Source organism: Triticum urartu, chromosome 7A (assembly GCF_056163025.1).
Source record: "Triticum urartu cultivar PI428250 chromosome 7A, HENAU_Tu73, whole genome shotgun sequence".
In the NCBI taxonomy this organism is placed as follows: domain Eukaryota; kingdom Viridiplantae; phylum Streptophyta; class Magnoliopsida; order Poales; family Poaceae; genus Triticum; species Triticum urartu.
This window is the reverse complement of record NC_141879.1, coordinates 39371599-39388630: the sequence shown is the minus strand read 5'-3', so window position 1 is coordinate 39388630 and position 17032 is coordinate 39371599.

Sequence of the window (17032 nt, the reverse complement as noted above, 5' to 3'; positions counted from 1 at the left end):
GCAGTGTGTTTTACAGTCAAATTTTTGTGATATGCGCACCACTCGGGTAGGGATCAACAGGATGGTCCGCATCTTCTTTCGGTTTCTTCTAGTGTCTCAGCTCTTCAAAGAGGCACATCAAAACTGAAGCATTGAATCTTGTTCAACACCTCGTGGTATTAAAACAACGGAAGGCAAGTGAACCAAACACAAGAATATATATAGCAAATGGTCTAGAGATATATAACAGGCCTGAGTAAGTGACGCCCAAAACCTTTGTTAAATAAATCACACAGTAAGTATGATGTTGCAGAATATTGCAACTCATTACTTGTGAAGTAGCAGTAACAAGCGTCGCCCACTCGGGCGACTCGGGCGGCGACTAGGGTTTCGAGCGCCGCCACCTACATCTCCTCTACCCCTCCTTGCCGCTACCCGAGGAGGGCGCCGGGCAAACCCGTGCGGCCACCAGTGACGGTGGCGGCGAGGCCTTCGTCGTCCCTTTCGCGGAGATCCGGATCCACGGGGCGGCGGCCCCTGCTGGTGCGGCGCCGCCGTTCGCGCCCTGGACGGTGTGCGCGGGGACTTTGCCCGGCATCCTCGACCGCTCGGGCGGTGGGGCGTCGGCGCTTGGCGGCGGTAGTTCGGGGGCCTTCGTCCTCGCCAGATCTGGAGGCCTGCTGTTCCCTCGTTCCTGCTCCTTCCCCTTTGCGCTTGATGCCGGCGGCTGCTGCTGGATCCGGTGCTTCTGGGGATGGTGGTGCAGATTGGGACCGGGGGAAACCCTAGGCCGGCTGGTTCGGCTCGACAGCGGCGTCAGCTTCGGGCGACGCATCCTTCCTGAAGGCGGTGTCGTGGTCCCTATTCTTGCCACCTCCGGTCCTCTCCCGGGTGAAAACCCAAAATCCGGCCTGGATTGGGCAACGGTGGCGCCATGGGCGTCATCCCCTCCTTGGAGGCGTTGCCTGGGGAGCTAGGATTCGGGTGTGGGTTGATGAAGGTGGGGGCTTTGGCCGTCGGCTGGCTCTCTGCAGCTGCTCGCGGCGGCTTTCCTGCTGTGCAAAGTGCCCCTTGTATCTTTAGGGCATTTCCTGTTTTTGGTGGTCGCGTCGGAGGAGCGGCGTGGCATCTGGCACGTCGACAACGGCAGGTCTTAGCGGCATGGTGCAGTGGGGGTCTCGCCGGTGGGTGATGATGGACGAGCGCAGGATGGTGGCGCTGTCTGGCGTCGTGGTGGCGTCGATGGCAGAGAGACCTGGCACGGTTCATGCAACAGTACAGCTCTGAAGATGGATTGATGGCACGTGGCTGCGGCGGCCTCATACCCGGCAAGCGTCCTGGTTGAGGAGTGCACCGGACTGGTAGGTGCCCCATACCCGGCAGGCGTCCTGGTTGGGACCTCAGGTCTTAGATGTTTAGGTTTGGCTGCGATGTCTGTTTGGTATTAGGCCCAAACTATTTGCGCCCCTTCATCAGTTGGATAGGTGTAGCGACAGCTGTTGCTTAGACGGTGGCTTTAGTCTTACTGTTATATGGCTTTGTAAGGTCTTGTGAGAATAATAATAAAGTGGCCGTATGCATCGCCCAGATGTAGAGACCGGGGGTCATCCTCCTTTTCTAAAAAAAGCAGTAACAAGCATGAGCAGTTGATCATAATGCAACAAGGGCATGTTATACTGCAGGGCACTGCTGGTGTGAGCTTAATTAATTTTTTGGGCTTGTAAATCTTTTTTACCCGTAAAAAAAAGATTTACAAGCCCAAAAAATTAATTAAGCTCCTGACCAATGTGCACGGTTAATCGGGATCTACTGATATATCACGTACTCTGAGTAAGTGTTGACGCTCAAAAGTGGCACGATCATAAAGAGTAGCTTGATATGTTCCTAGAGAAAATTGTGTTGAAAGATGTTAGTAGCAATGATGCGGATTGGATCCGTGATCTGAGGTTTATCCTCATTGCTTCACAGAAGAATTATGTCCTTGATGCACTGCTAGGTGACGGACCTATTGCAGGAGCAGATGCAGACGTTATGAACGTTTGGCTAGCTCAATATGATGACTACTTGATAGTTTAGTGCACCATGCTTAATGGCTTAGAATCGAGACTTCAAAGACGTTTTGAACGTCATGGAGCATATGAGATGTTCCAGGAGTTGAAGTTAATATTTCAAGCAAATACCCGAGTTGAGAGATATGAAGTCTCCAACAAGTTCTATAGCTAAAAGATGGAGGAGAATCTCTCAACTAGTGAGCATGTGCCCAGATTGTCTGAGTACTACAATCGCTTGAATCAAGTGGGAGTTAATCTTCCAGATAAGATAGTGATTGACAGAATTCTCTAGTCACCATCACCAAGTTAGTAGAACTTCGTGATGAACTATGATATGCAAGGGATAACGGAAACGATTCCCAAGCTCTTCGTAATGCGGAAATTGACGAAGGTAGAAATCGAGAAAAACATCAAGTGTTGATGGTAGACAAGACCACTAGTTTCAAGAAAAGGGCAGAGGGAAGAAGGGGAACTTCAAGAAGAACAGCAAGCAAGTTGCTGCTCAAGTGAAGAAGCCCAAGTCTGGTCCTGAGCCTGAGACTAAGTATTTCTATTGCAAAGGGACTGGTCACTGGAAGCGGAACTACCCCAAGTGATTGGCAGATAAGAAGGATGGCAAAGTGAACATAAGTATATTTGATATACATGTTATTGATGTGTACTTTACTAGTGTTTATAGCAACCCCTCAGTATTTGATACTAGTTCAGTTGCTAAGATTAGTAACTCGAAACGGGAGTTGCAGAATAAACAGAGACTAGTTAAGGGTGAAGTGACGATGTGTGTTGGAAGTGGTTCCAAGATTGATATGATCATCATCGCACACTCCCTATACTTTCGGGATTAGTGTTGAACCTAAATAAGTGTTATTTGGTGTTTGCGTTAAGCTTGAATATGATTTGATCATGTTTATTGTAATACAGTTATTCATTTAAGTAAGAGAATAAATTGTTGTTCTGTTTGCATGAATAAAACCTTATATGGTTACACACCCAATGAAAATAGTTCTTTGGATCTCGATCGTAGTGATACACATAATCATAATATTGAAACCAAAAGATGCAAAGTTAATAATGATAGTGCAACTTATTTGTAGCACTGCCGTTTAGGTCATATTGGTGTAAATCGCATGAAGAAACTCCATGCTGATGGGATTTTGGAATCACTTGATTATGAATCACTTGATGCTTGCGAACCATGCCTCATGGGCAAGATGACTAAGACTCCGTTCTCCGGAGCGAGCAACTGACTTATTGGAAATAATACATACTGATGTATGCGGTCCGATGAGTGTTAAGGCTCACGGCAAGTATCGTTATTTTCTGAACTTCACAGATGATTTGAGCAGATATGGGTATATCTACTTGATGAAACATAAGTCTGAAACATTTGAAAAGTTCAAAGAATTTCAGAGTGAAGTGGAAAATCATCGTGATAAGAAAATAAAGTTTCTACGATCTGATCGCGGAGACAAATATTTGAGTTACGAGTTTGGTCTTCAATTAAAACAATGTGGAATAGTTTCACAAACTCATGCCACATGGAACACCACAGCATAATGGTGTGTCCGAACGTCATAACCGTACTTTATTGGATATAGTGCAATCTATGATGTCTCTTACCGATCTACCACTATCGTTTTGGGGTTATGCATTAGAGACAGCTGCATTCACGTTAAAAGGGCACCATCTAAATCTGTTGAGACGACACCGTATGAACTGTGGTTTGGCAATAAACCAAAGTTGTCGTTTTTTAAAGTTTGGGACTGCGATGCTTATGTGAAAAAGTTTCAACCTGATAAGCTCAAACCCAAATCGGAGAAGTATGTCTTCATAGGATACCCAAAGGAGACTGTTGGGTACTGAAGGAAATATGCCCTAGAGGCAATAATAAAGTTATCATTTATTTCCTTATAATCATGATAAATGTTTATTATTCATGCTAGAATTGTATTAACCGGAAACATAATACATGTGTGAATACATAGACAAACAAAGTGTCACTAGTATGCCTCTACTTGACTAGCTCGTTAATCAAAGATGTTTATGTTTCCTAACCATGAACAATGAGTTGTTATTTGATTAACGGGATCACATCATTAAGAGAATGATCTGATTAACATGACCCATTCCATTAGCTTAGCACCCGATCGTTTAGTATGTTGCTATTGCTTTCTTCATGACTTATACATGTTCCTATGACTATGAGATTATGCAACTCCCGTTTACCGGAGGAACACTTTGGGTACTACCAAACGTCACAACGTAACTGGGTGATTATAAAGGAGTACTACAGGTGTCTCCAAAGGTACATGTTGGGTTGGCGTATTTCGAGATTAGGATTTGTCACTCCGATTGTCAGAGAGGTATCTCTGGGCCCTCTCGGTAATGCACATCACACAAGCCTTGCAAGCATTACAACTAATATGTTAGTTGTGAGATGATGTATTACGGAACGAGTAAAGAGACTTGCCGGTAACGAGATTGAACTAGGTATTGGATACCGACGATCGAATCTCGGGCAAGTAACATACCGATGACAAAGGGAACAACGTATGTTGTTATGCGGTCTGACCGATAAAGATCTTCGTAGAATATGTAGGAGCCAATATGGGCATCCAGGTCCCGCTATTGGTTATTGACCGGAGACGTGTCTCGGTCATGTCTACATTGTTCTCGAACCCGTAGGGTCCGCACGCTTAAGGTTACGATGACAGTTATATTATGAGTTTATGCATTTTGATGTACTGAAGGTTGTTCAGAGTCCCGGATGTGATCACGGACATGACGAGGAGTCTCGAAATGGTCGAGACGTAAAGATTGATATATTGGAAGCCTATGTTTGGATATCGGAAGTGTTCCGGGTGAAATCGGGATTTTACCGGAGTACCGGGAGGTTACCGGAACCCCCCGGGAGCTATATGGGCCTTAGTGGGCTTTAGTGGAAAGGAGAAAGGGGCAGCCCAAGGTGGCTGTGCGCCTCCCCCCTTCCCCTAGTCCTATTAGGACTAGGAGAGGTGGCCGGCCCCCTCTCTCTCTCTTTCCCCCCTCAAGGAATCCTATTCCAACTAGGATTGGTGGGGGGGGTCCTACTCCCAGAGGGAGTAGGACTCTCCTGGCGTGCCTCCTGTGGCCGGCCAGCCTCCCCCCTCCAGTCCTTTATATACAGAGGCAGGGCACCCCAAAGAACACACAAGTTGACCCACGTGATCTATTCCTTAGCCGTGTGCGGCGCCCCCAGCCACCATAGTCCTCGATAATACTGTAGCGGAGTTTAGGCGAAGCCCTGCTGCTGTAGTGCATCAAGATCGTCACCACGCCGTCGTGCTGATGGAACTCTTCCCCGACACTTTGCTGGATCGGAGTCCGGGGATCGTCATCGAGCTGAATGTGTGCTCGAACTCGGAGGTGTCGTAGTTTCGGTACTTGATCGGTTGGATCGTGAAGACGTATGACTACTTCCTCTGCGTTGTGTCAGCGCTTCCGCAGTCGGTCTGCATTGGGTACGTAGACAACACTCTCCCCTCTCGTTGCTATGCATCACATGATCTTGCGTGTGCGTAGGAAATTTTTTGAAATTACTATGAAACCCAACAGTGGCATCCGAGCCAGGTTATTTATGTTGATTTATATGCACGAGTAGAACACAAGTGAGTTGTGGGCGATATAAGTCATACTGCCTACCAGCATGTCATACTTTGGTTCGGCGGTATTGTTGGACGAAGCGGCCCGGACCGACATTACGCGTACGCTTACGCGAGACTGGTTCTCCCGACGTGCTTTGCACATAGGTGGCTTGCGGGTGACAGTTTCTCCAACTTTAGTTGAACCAAGTGTGGCTACGCCCGGTCCTTGCGAAGGTTAAAACGGAGTCTATTTGACAAACTATCGTTGTGGTTTTGATGCGTAGGTGAGATTGGTTCTTGCCTAAGCCCGTAGCAGCCACGTAAAACTTGCAACAACAAAGTAGAGGACGTCTAACTTGTTTTTGCAGGGCATGTTGTGATGTGATATGGTCAAGACATGATGCTAAATTTTATTGTATGAGATGATCATGTTTTGTAACCGAGTTATCAGCAACTGGCAGGAGCCATATGGTTGTCGCTTTATTGTATGCAATGCAATCGCGATGTAATGCTTTACTTTATCACTAAGCGGTAGCGATAGTCGTGGAAGCATAAGATTGGCGAGACAACAACGGTGCTACGATGGAGATCAAGGTGTCGCCGGTGACGATGGTGATCATGACGGTGCTTCGGAGATGGAGATCACAAGCACAAGATGATGATGGCCATATCATATCACTTATATTGATTGCATGTGATGTTTATCTTTTTATGCATCTTATCTTGCTTTGATTGACGGTAGCATTATAAGATGATCTCTCACTAAATTATCAAGAAGTGTTCTCCCTGAGTATGCACCGTTGCCAAAGTTCGTCGTGCCCAGACACCACGTGATGATCGGGTGTGATAAGCTCTACGTCCATCTACAACGGGTGTAAGCCAGTTTTGCACACGCAGAATACTCAGGTAAACTTGACGAGCCTAGCATATGCAGATATGGCCTCGGAACACGGAGACCGAAAGGTCGAGCGTGAATCATTAAGTAGATATGATCAACATAATGATGTTCACCATTGAAAACTACTCCATCTCACGTGATGATCGGTTATGGTTTAGTTGATTTGGATCACGTGATCACTTAGAGGATTAGAGGGATGTCTATCTAAGTGGGAGTTCTTAAGTAATCTGATTAATTGAACTTAAATTTATCATGAACTTAGTCCTGGTAGTATTTTGCAAATTATGTTGTAAATCAATAGCTTGCGTTGTTGCTTTCATATGTTTATTTTGATATGTTCCTAGAGAAAAATTGTGTTGAAAGATGTTAGTAGCAATGATGCGGATTGGATCCGTGATCTGAGGTTTATCCTCATTGCTGCACAGAAGAATTATGTCCTTGATGCACCGCTAGGTGACAGACCTGTTGCAGGAGCAGATACAGACATTATGAACGTTTGGCTAGCTCAAAATGATGACTACTTGATAGTTTAGTGCACCATGCTTAACGGCTTAGAATCGGGACTTCAAAGACGTTTTGAACGTCATGGACCATATGAGATGTTCCAGGAATTGAAATTAATATTTCAAGCAAATACCCGAGTTGAGAGATATGAAGTCTCCAACAAGTTCTATAGCTAAAAGATGGAGGAGAATCGCTCAACTAGTGAGCATGTGCCCAGATTGTCTGAGTACTACAATCGCTTGAATCAAGTGGGAGTTAATCTTCCAGATAAGATAGTGATTGACAGAATTCTCTAGTCACCATCACCAAGTTAGTAGAACTTCGTGATGAACTATGATATGCAAGGGATAACGGAAACGATTCCCAAGCTCTTCGTAATGCGGAAATTGACGAAGGTAGAAATCGAGAAAAACATCAAGTGTTGATGGTAGACAAGACCACTAGTTTCAAGAAAAGGGCAGAGGGAAGAAGGGGAACTTCAAGAAGAACAGCAAGCAAGTTGCTGCTCAAGTGAAGAAGCCCAAGTCTGGTCCTGAGCCTGAGACTAAGTATTTCTATTGCAAAGGGACTGGTCACTGGAAGCGGAACTACCCCAAGTGATTGGCAGATAAGAAGGATGGCAAAGTGAACATAAGTATATTTGATATACATGTTATTGATGTGTACTTTACTAGTGTTTATAGCAACCCCTCAGTATTTGATACTAGTTCAGTTGCTAAGATTAGTAACTCGAAACGGGAGTTGCAGAATAAACAGAGACTAGTTAAGGGTGAAGTGACGATGTGTGTTGGAAGTGGTTCCAAGATTGATATGATCATCATCGCACACTCCCTATACTTTCGGGATTAGTGTTGAACCTAAATAAGTGTTATTTGCTGTTTGCGTTGAGCATGAATATGATTTGATCATGTTTATTGTAATACGGTTATTCATTTAAGTAAAAGAATAAATTGTTGTTCTGTTTACATGAATAAAACCTTATATGGTTACACACCCAATGAAAATAGTTCATTGGACCACGATCTTAATGATACACATATTCATAATATTGAAACCAAAAGATGCGAAGTTAATAATGATAGTGCAACTTATTTGTGGCACTGCCGTTTAGGTCATATTGGTGTAAAGCGCATGAAGAAACTCCATGCTGATGGGATTTTGGAATCACTTGATTATGAATCACTTGATGCTTGCGAACCATGCCACATGGGCAAGATGACTAAGACTCCGTTCTCCGGAGCGAGCAACTGACTTATTGGAAATAATACATACTGATGTATGCGGTCCGATGAGTGTTAAGGCTCACGGCAAGTATCGTTATTTTCTGAACTTCACAGATGATTTGAGCAGATATGGGTATATCTACTTGATGAAACATAAGTCTGAAACATTTGAAAAGTTCAAAGAATTTCAGAGTGAAGTGGAAAATCATCGTGACAAGAAAATAAAGTTTCTACGATCTGATCGCAGAGACAAATATTTGAGTTACGAGTTTGGTCTTCAATTAAAACAATGTGGAATAGTTTCACAAACTCATGCCACATGGAACACCACAGCATAATGGTGTGTCCGAACGTCATAACCGTACTTTATTGGATATAGTGCAATCTATGATGTCTCTTACCGATCTACCACTATCGTTTTGGGGTTATGCATTAGAGACAGCTGCATTCACGTTAAATAGGGCACCATCTAAATCCGTTGAGACGACACCATATGAACTATGGTTTGGCAAGAAATCTAAGCTGTCGTTTCTTAAAGTTTGGGACTGCGATGCTTATGTGAAAAAGTTTCAACATGATAAGCTCGAACCCAAATCGGAGAAATATGTCTTCATAGGATACCCAAAGGAGACTGTTGGGTACACCTTCTATCACAAATCCGAAGGCAAGACTTTTGTTGCTAAAATCGGAAACTTTCTAGAGAAGGAGTTTCTCTCGAAAGGAGTTTGAGGAAAGTAGAAAACTTGATAAGGTAATTGTACCTTCTCCCTTATTGGAAAGTAGTTCATCACAGAAATCTGTTCCTGTGACTACTACACCAATTAGTGAGGAAGCTAATGATGATGATCATGTAACTTCAGATCAAATTACTACCAAATCTCGTAGGTAAACCAGAGTAAGATCCGCACCAGAGTGGTACGGTAATCCTGTTCTGGAAGTCATGTTACTAGACCATGACGAACTTGCGAACTATGAGGAAGCGATGATGAGCCTAGATTCCGCGAAATGGTTTGAGGCCATGAAATCTGAGATGGGATCCATGTATGAGAACAAAGTATAGACTTTGGTTGACTTGCCCGATGATCGGGAAGCCATAGAAAATAAATGGATCTTCAAGAGGAAGACAGACGCTGATAGTAGTGTTACTATCTACAAAGCTAGAATTGTCGCAAAAGGTTTTTCGACAAGTTCAAGGTATTGACTACGATGAGATTTTCTCACTCGTATCTATGCTTAAATCTGTCCGAATCATGTTAGCAATTGCCGCATTTTATGAAATCTGGCAAATGGATAAACAAAACTGCATTCCTTAATGGATTTATTAAAGAAGAGTTGTATATGATACAACCAAAAGGTTTTGTCAATCCCAAAGGTGCTAACAAAATATGCAAGCTCCAGCGATCCATCTATGGACTGGTGCAAGCATCTCGGAGTTGGAATATACGTTTTTGATAAGTTGATCAAAGCATATAGTTTTATACAGACTTGCGGTGAAGCCTGTATTTACAAGAAAGTGAGTGGGAGCACTACAGCATTTCTGATAAGTATATGTGTATGACATATTGTTGATCGGAAATAATGTAGAATTATTCTGTAAAGCATAAAGGAGTGTTTGAAAGGAGTTTTTCAAAGAAAGACTTCGGTGAAGCTGCTTACATATTGAGCATCAAGATCTATAGAGATAGATCAAGACGCTTGATAAGTTTTTTCAATAAGTACATACCTTGACAAGATTTTGAAGTAGTTCAAAAATGGAGCAGTCAGAGAAAGAGTTATTGCCTGTATTACAAGGTGTGAAGTAGTAAGACTCAAAGCCTGACCACGGCAGAAGATAGAAAGAGAATGAAAGTCATTCCCTATGCCTCAGCCATAGGTTCTATAAAGTATGCCATGCTGTGTACCAGATCTATTGTATACCCTGCACTGTTTTAAGCAAGGGAGTACAATAGTGATCTAAGAGTAAATCACTGGACAGCGGTCAAAATTATCCTTAGTGGAATAAGGAAATATTTCTCAATTATGGAGGTGAACAAAAAGGTTCGTCGTAAAAGGTTACGTCGATGCAAGTTTTGACACAGATCTGGATGACTCTAAGTCTCGATCTAGATACATATTGAAAGTGGGAGCAATTAGCTAGAGTAGCTCTGTGCAGAGCATTGTTGACATAAATATTTGCAAAATACTTACGGATCTGAATGTGACAGACCCGTTGACTAAAATTATCTCACAAGCAAAACATGATCACACCTTAGTACTCTTTGGGTGTTAATCGCATAGCGATGTGAACTAGATTACTGAATCTAGTAAACCCTTTGGGTGTTGGTCACATGAAGATGTGAACTATTAGTGTTAAATCACATGGTGATGTGAACTAGATTATTGACTCTAGTGCAAGTGGGAGACTGAAGGAAATATGCCCTAGAGGCAATAATAAAGTTATTATTTATTTCCTTATATCATGATAAATGTTTATTATTCATGCTAGAATTGTATTAACCGGAAACATAATACATGTGTGAATACATAGACAAACAGAGTGTCACTAGTATGCCTCTACTTGACTAGCTCGTTAATCAAAGATGGTTATGTTTCCTAACCATGAACAAGGAGTTGTTATTTGATTAACAGGATCACATCATTAGGTGAGTAATCTGATTGACATGACCCATTCCATTAGCTTAGCACCCGATCGTTTAGTATGTTGCTATTGCTTTCTTCATGACTTATACATGTTCCTATGACTATGAGATTATGCAACTCCCGTTTGCCAGAGGAACACTTTGTGTGCTACCAGACGTCACAACGTAAATGGGTGATTATAAAGGTGCTCTACAGGTGTCTCCAAAGGTACATGTTGGGTTGGCGTATTTCGAGATTAGGATTTGTCACTCCGATTGTCGGAGAGGTATCTCTGGGCCCTCTCGGTAATGCACATCACATAAGCCTTGCAAGCATTGCAACTAATGAGTTAGTTGCGAGATGATGTATTACGGAACGAGTAAAGAGACTTGCCGGTAACAAGATTGAACTAGGTATTGAGATACCGACGATCGAACCTCGGGCAAGTAACATACCGATGACAAAGGGAACAACGTATGTTGTTATGCGGTTTGACCGATAAAGATCTTCGTAGAATATGTAGGAGCCAATATGAGCATCCAGGTTCCGCTATTGGTTATTGACCGGAGACGTGTCTGGGTCATGTCTACATTGTTCTCGAACCCGTAGGGTCCGCACGCTTAAGGTTTCGATGACAGTTATATTATGAGTTTATGAGTTTTGATGTACCGAAGTTAGTTCGGAGTCCCGGATGTGATCACGGACATGACGAGGAGTCTCGGAATGGTCGAGACATAAAGATTGATATATTGGACGGCTATATTCGGACACCGGAAGTGTTCCGGGTGATTTCGGAGAAAACCGGAGAGCCGGAGGGTTACCGGAACCCCCCCGGGAGAAGTAATGGGCCATATGGGCCTTAGTGGAGAGAGAGAGGGGCAGCCAAAGGTGGGCCGCGCGCCTCTTCCCCCCTGGTCCGAATTGGACTAGGAGAGGGGGGCGGCGCCCCCCTTTCCCTCTCCCTCCCCACTTCTTTCCCCCTCCTAGTAGGAGTCCTACTCCTACTAGGAGGAGGACTGCTCCTTGGCGCGCCATAGAGGGCCGGCCGGCCTCCTCCCCTTGATCCTTTATATACGGGGGTAGAGGGCACCCCTTGACACACAAGTTGATCCACGTGATCATATTCTTAGCCGTGTGCGGTGCCCCCTTCTACCATAGTCCTCGATAATATTGTAGCGGTGCTTAGGCGAAGCCCTGCGACGGTAGTACATCAAGATCGTCACCACGCCGTGGTGCTGACGGAACTCTTCCCGACACTTCGCTGGATCGGAGTCCGGAGATCGTCATCGAGCTGAACGTGTGCTAGAACTCGGAGGTGCCGTAGTTTCGGTGCTTGATCGGTCGGGCCGTGGAGACGTACGACTACATCAACCAAACGCTTCTGTTGTCGATCTACAAGGGTACATAGATCACACTCTCCCCTCTCGTTGCTATGCATCACCATGATCTTGCGTGTGCGTAGGAAATTTTTTGAAATTACTACGTTCCCCATCAGTAACAGGGAAGTGCATTTGGACGGACGAGCAATTGGAAATACCAGTCACGAGGCTTCAGCACTATATCGAAGCAGCGCAGCAAGGGACGTTCGTTCCAGAGAGAGAGAACGACGAGCTCACGATGGCCCTCGCGAATCCTGAGCACCCTGGACGGACACGAGGCACGCCAGGCTCCATTCCGTGGAAGGCTGGGTTTCCGGACGCAGGCGGTTACAAATGCCCCGAGAGGAGGAAGAAAGTGGAGCAGACCCAACTGCAGGCGCTGCACGCTAGGGTACAAGCGATAGAGGAACGAGAAGCAAATCGCAGCAAACGAACTGCCGAAACTTCCCCCAAAGCTACCCCGCCATCTCAGCGGAGAAGCAGCGTGGCTTCCACCGAGCTGCTTCAGCCGGAGCATGTCTTGACGGCTCTTGCCAGCTATCCTGTGGATGCTATCACGGAGTCTCAAAATTGTCACCTTATGACGCAATGGATTAATATGAAGGTCAAGGCGGCTGTTGTCTATGTTTTTCCTACTGAACCCGGCGCAACTTTTCACTGCCGGCCGATTCCAGAAGGATATGCTAGGGTGATGGTGGATGATATAACGGAGGGATTTGAGGACCTCCAGCTTGACCACCCTACCGGTGAAGGGGAGACTCGGCTGGGTTCTGCTCTGAAGACTCCATGCCTATGGCGGAAGGAGCTCATCAACCTTCCGAACTGGACGCCTCCGCCTCCTCTTCCTCCGGCGAGTAAGGGCACTCTGCCTCCTCCACCGCCTCCTCCTACGGCGAGTGATGATCAAGGCACTCGGCCGGCTCCTTCTCCGGCGCGTGGCGGCACTCCGCCTCCTTCTCCGCCTGCGCCGGCGCGCCCGAGCAGCCAGCCTCCTCCTTCTCCGCCTCGTCAGCAAGGGCGGAAGAGACCCGCCGCTACTCCGGCTGCTCTCGCGCGTCGTAGTCCTTCTCCTCCGCCTCATAAGCAAGTAAAGAAGACAGCCTCTTTGTCTGCTCTGCCGGCGTCTAGCAGTACAGCCAGAGGCGGGAGGACATACAGATTCGGTCCTTCTCTGAAGACTCCAGAGAAGTTACCATACGAGATGACCCCGAAGGAGAATGCGAAGATCGCGCGAACCGAAGTGAAGGACTGGTTTCAAGGGTTGAAAGCACAGAGACATCCACCTCCGAAGGTGAAGGTAAATCCGGTGAAAGCAAAGCGCACTCCGGCTGCCCTGGCAAAACCACCCAAGTCTCCGCCGAAAGGCAACTATGAGCACATTACTGGAAAGGCATTTGTCAAAGCGGAGCGGTCGGGAAGTACAGTCAGTGATCAAAGGATGAAAGAACGATGAGCTGCCCAGCTCGGCAAACAATGGAATCAATCGTGCCCCCCGCTCAAGGTGCCTAGCGACATCGTCGATCCGAGGATGGTGCCCGGTTATAGCAATCTTGGAGATTACCTGCCCGACGATGTACATTATGATTTTGTGGAGGTGCAGATACACAGATACGAGTACGGGAAGCCTCTCGTCAAAGATGAAAGATCTCTATCAACGATGATGCGAAGATTGCATGATTGCTACTTGAAAATCTGCAGAGAGTCTGGGGGGAGGAATACTTTGTATGTGAGAGTTAAAAAGGAGCATGACCTCGTTGGAATTGAACTCTTGCCTATTCCATTTGAGGAGTTCTATCAGCTTTTCAATCAATTGGCCCTCGATAAAGCAACGGTCACCTGCTACTGTCTGTAAGTACTACTACTTCTGTCATTAAGCCTCTCTATATAGCTCAGCTCTTTCATTGCATGTATTTATAATTATCCTCACTATATTATGCAGATTGAAGATCGTCGAATTGAAGAAAAGACAAGTCGGTGATATTGGGTTCATTAACACATACCTCACAGATGCAACTGAGGTTAAATTTCATGCCGCAGATACCGAGGCCAACTTGCTACGATCGTTGGTAATAAATGAAAACAAAGATATAATACTCTTTCCTTACAACTTCAAGTGAGTGTTACTGTCTTGTGCATATTCGGTTTCCCTTATATATTAGTCAAGGTTATAGTAATGTAATTGATGAGTTATGCATGCGTGCGCAGGTACCACTATATTCTCCTAGAGATTAAGCTTGAGCAGGGAGTAGTAACTGTCTTGAACTCTAAACGAAAAGATCCCCAGGAGTATGCGGACATGACTCAAATGCTCGAGAAGTAAGTTAAATCGATCATTATCCACCATATCAGCAACTTTGTTCATTTCTGATATCAAGTAATTATTTTCTTTGTCTGGCAGGGTTTGGAGAAAATTCACCAGAAAAGCTCCGGGACTGCCGAAGAAGCTGGAATTTAGACACCCGAAAGTAAGTACTATAGTAGCATGTTCCGCGCATCTCCTAGTGATTCAAGCGCTAGTTTCATCAATACCATTTGGCATTCTTGCTTATCAGTTTGATTGACCTCTATTTCTTGTAAAGTGGTTGTGGCAGGCACAAGGGAATGATTTCTATGGATACTACATTTGCGAGTCCATCCGCCACACGACCTGTGAGCGGGGCTACTCTGACAAACAACATGAAGTGCGTAAATAACAATATTCACAATTTTATTTTATTACCATCATTTGTGTTGAGTTTCATTCATTCATATATATATATATATATATATATGTATTGACCCCCTTCTTCAAATTAGATGTTTCGGATGCGGGATGAACTCCTAGCACCAGATCGCATGCGAGTAATTCAAGAGGAATTGGCGGCATTCTTTCTTGACCACGTGATCACTGAAGACGGAGAATACTATGTGGACCATGCGTCCGTAGTTTAGGAGATTATATTTATAAGAGATAATTATTGTATATATGTAGCCGGTAGTGTCGGATAGATATACGAGAACTTGTTGTTCGACCAATCTCTCGGAGAAGGAGAGGTGATCGATATCACTTCTCTCTGTATGCATATATGTTCATGACGATCTTATGTTTCCTTCGTTTGCTTACTAGCTAGCTAGCGTGTCTAGTCCTCTCTATACGTATGTATAGTACGTAGCGTCGACCAAGCACGGACATAAGAGAGGACACTTTTCTCTATTAATTAGCTAGCTAACACAATATATGAAATGCCTAAATTAACCCCCCAAAACCCCCAACCTCCCCCCCCCCTTCAAAAAAAACAAAAATCCAAGCCACAGAAATGCTGACGCGTGGATGCCTATTGGTCCCGGTTGGTGCCACCAACCGGGACCAAAGGCCCTCCTGCCTGGGCTCAGCGCACAGGCCACGTGAAGGCCCATCTGTCCCGGTTCTGGTTAGAACCGGGACTAAAGGGTCAGGGCATTAGTAACGACCCTTTAGTACCGGTTCAGAAACCGGGACAAAAGACCTTTACGAACCGGGACAAAAGATCCTTATTAACCGGGACAATAGACCCGTTTTCTACTAGTGCTCCACGCAGCAATCTGGTTCCGTTCGACAACTAAATCAGCTTCCCATCGCGATTTTGGGCTGGGAGCAGTTGTTGGGTTGTCTAGGACTATACTGAGCCGGCTGGAACAAGCCCAAGACGCCTGTCGAGGGGAGATATTCCTAGCGATGCGTGGTTGTCGAGGGCTGAATCAGTTTCTTTTGCGTGGCTGAGAGAACCATTATGTTTGGCGGTGGCATTTTAGCTGTAATATGGGTGAACCTCAGATTCTTGTTTCGGTGGAGCTGGGTCTTCCTCGCTCCAGATTTTTGCACTACAACCGATAACAACTTCCTGAAGCTAGCTTCTTAGGGATATTTCGTTCGGCTCTGCTCCACTCTAGAATTTTGTGAAGCGTGGAGCGGGAGGAGATCAGAACACACCCTAAGTAGCGCAAGCCCTAACAAAAACAATCTTACATACATTGAAAAACAAAGTTAAATTCTTGAGAGTGCTGAAGTTTTGTTCCTCCAGCATCCACGGTGGCGCGCCCAGCCTAACCCAATACCTCCTCCGGGCCTCCATCAGAGTGGAGCAAATTAGTTGACATCCACGACCTTGGATAAGCAGTGGCAGGGAAGTTGTCAATCTATGACAGACGATAGTCGCAATCTGTGTAACAAATCACCGCCCCGGTCCAGCCAACAAACTTGGCGAACACAAATCTGATAATCACCATGATGAGGCCGCGACTGGCAACCTCGGTCGAAACTATGTCGACGTGCCGAAACGCATACCCACATTGTGTGCACCCAGGACAACGCTACCTCGAAAAACCTACTAAAAAAGGACAGACCCGGAGAACCAGATCTGTGAACACACAATCTTTCACACGCTTCATCTCACCACTGTCGCTGAGAGACCAAACCCAAGCAGTACGTCCGTGATGAGAACAAATCATGGGATGCACATATGGTTAGGAAAGTGAAATGAAGATAAAAAAAATTCATCATAATTGAAACAACCACATAGCCACCTTCATGCCTCCCAGATGGGTTGCTTCTTTTTCAGTTCTAGACAACCTTATTCCGGCCGATCATTGCTGAAACTTTATTTGCCAGTGACGACCTATCCAGCTCCAGCTCCTGCCAATAAGTGCATCTATCCAGCTCCTGCCAATCTTGGTCGCTTCCTTCCCGTCTATTGTAAAAATATGTTACACTGTGCTGCATATTTGCACATAATCGTCA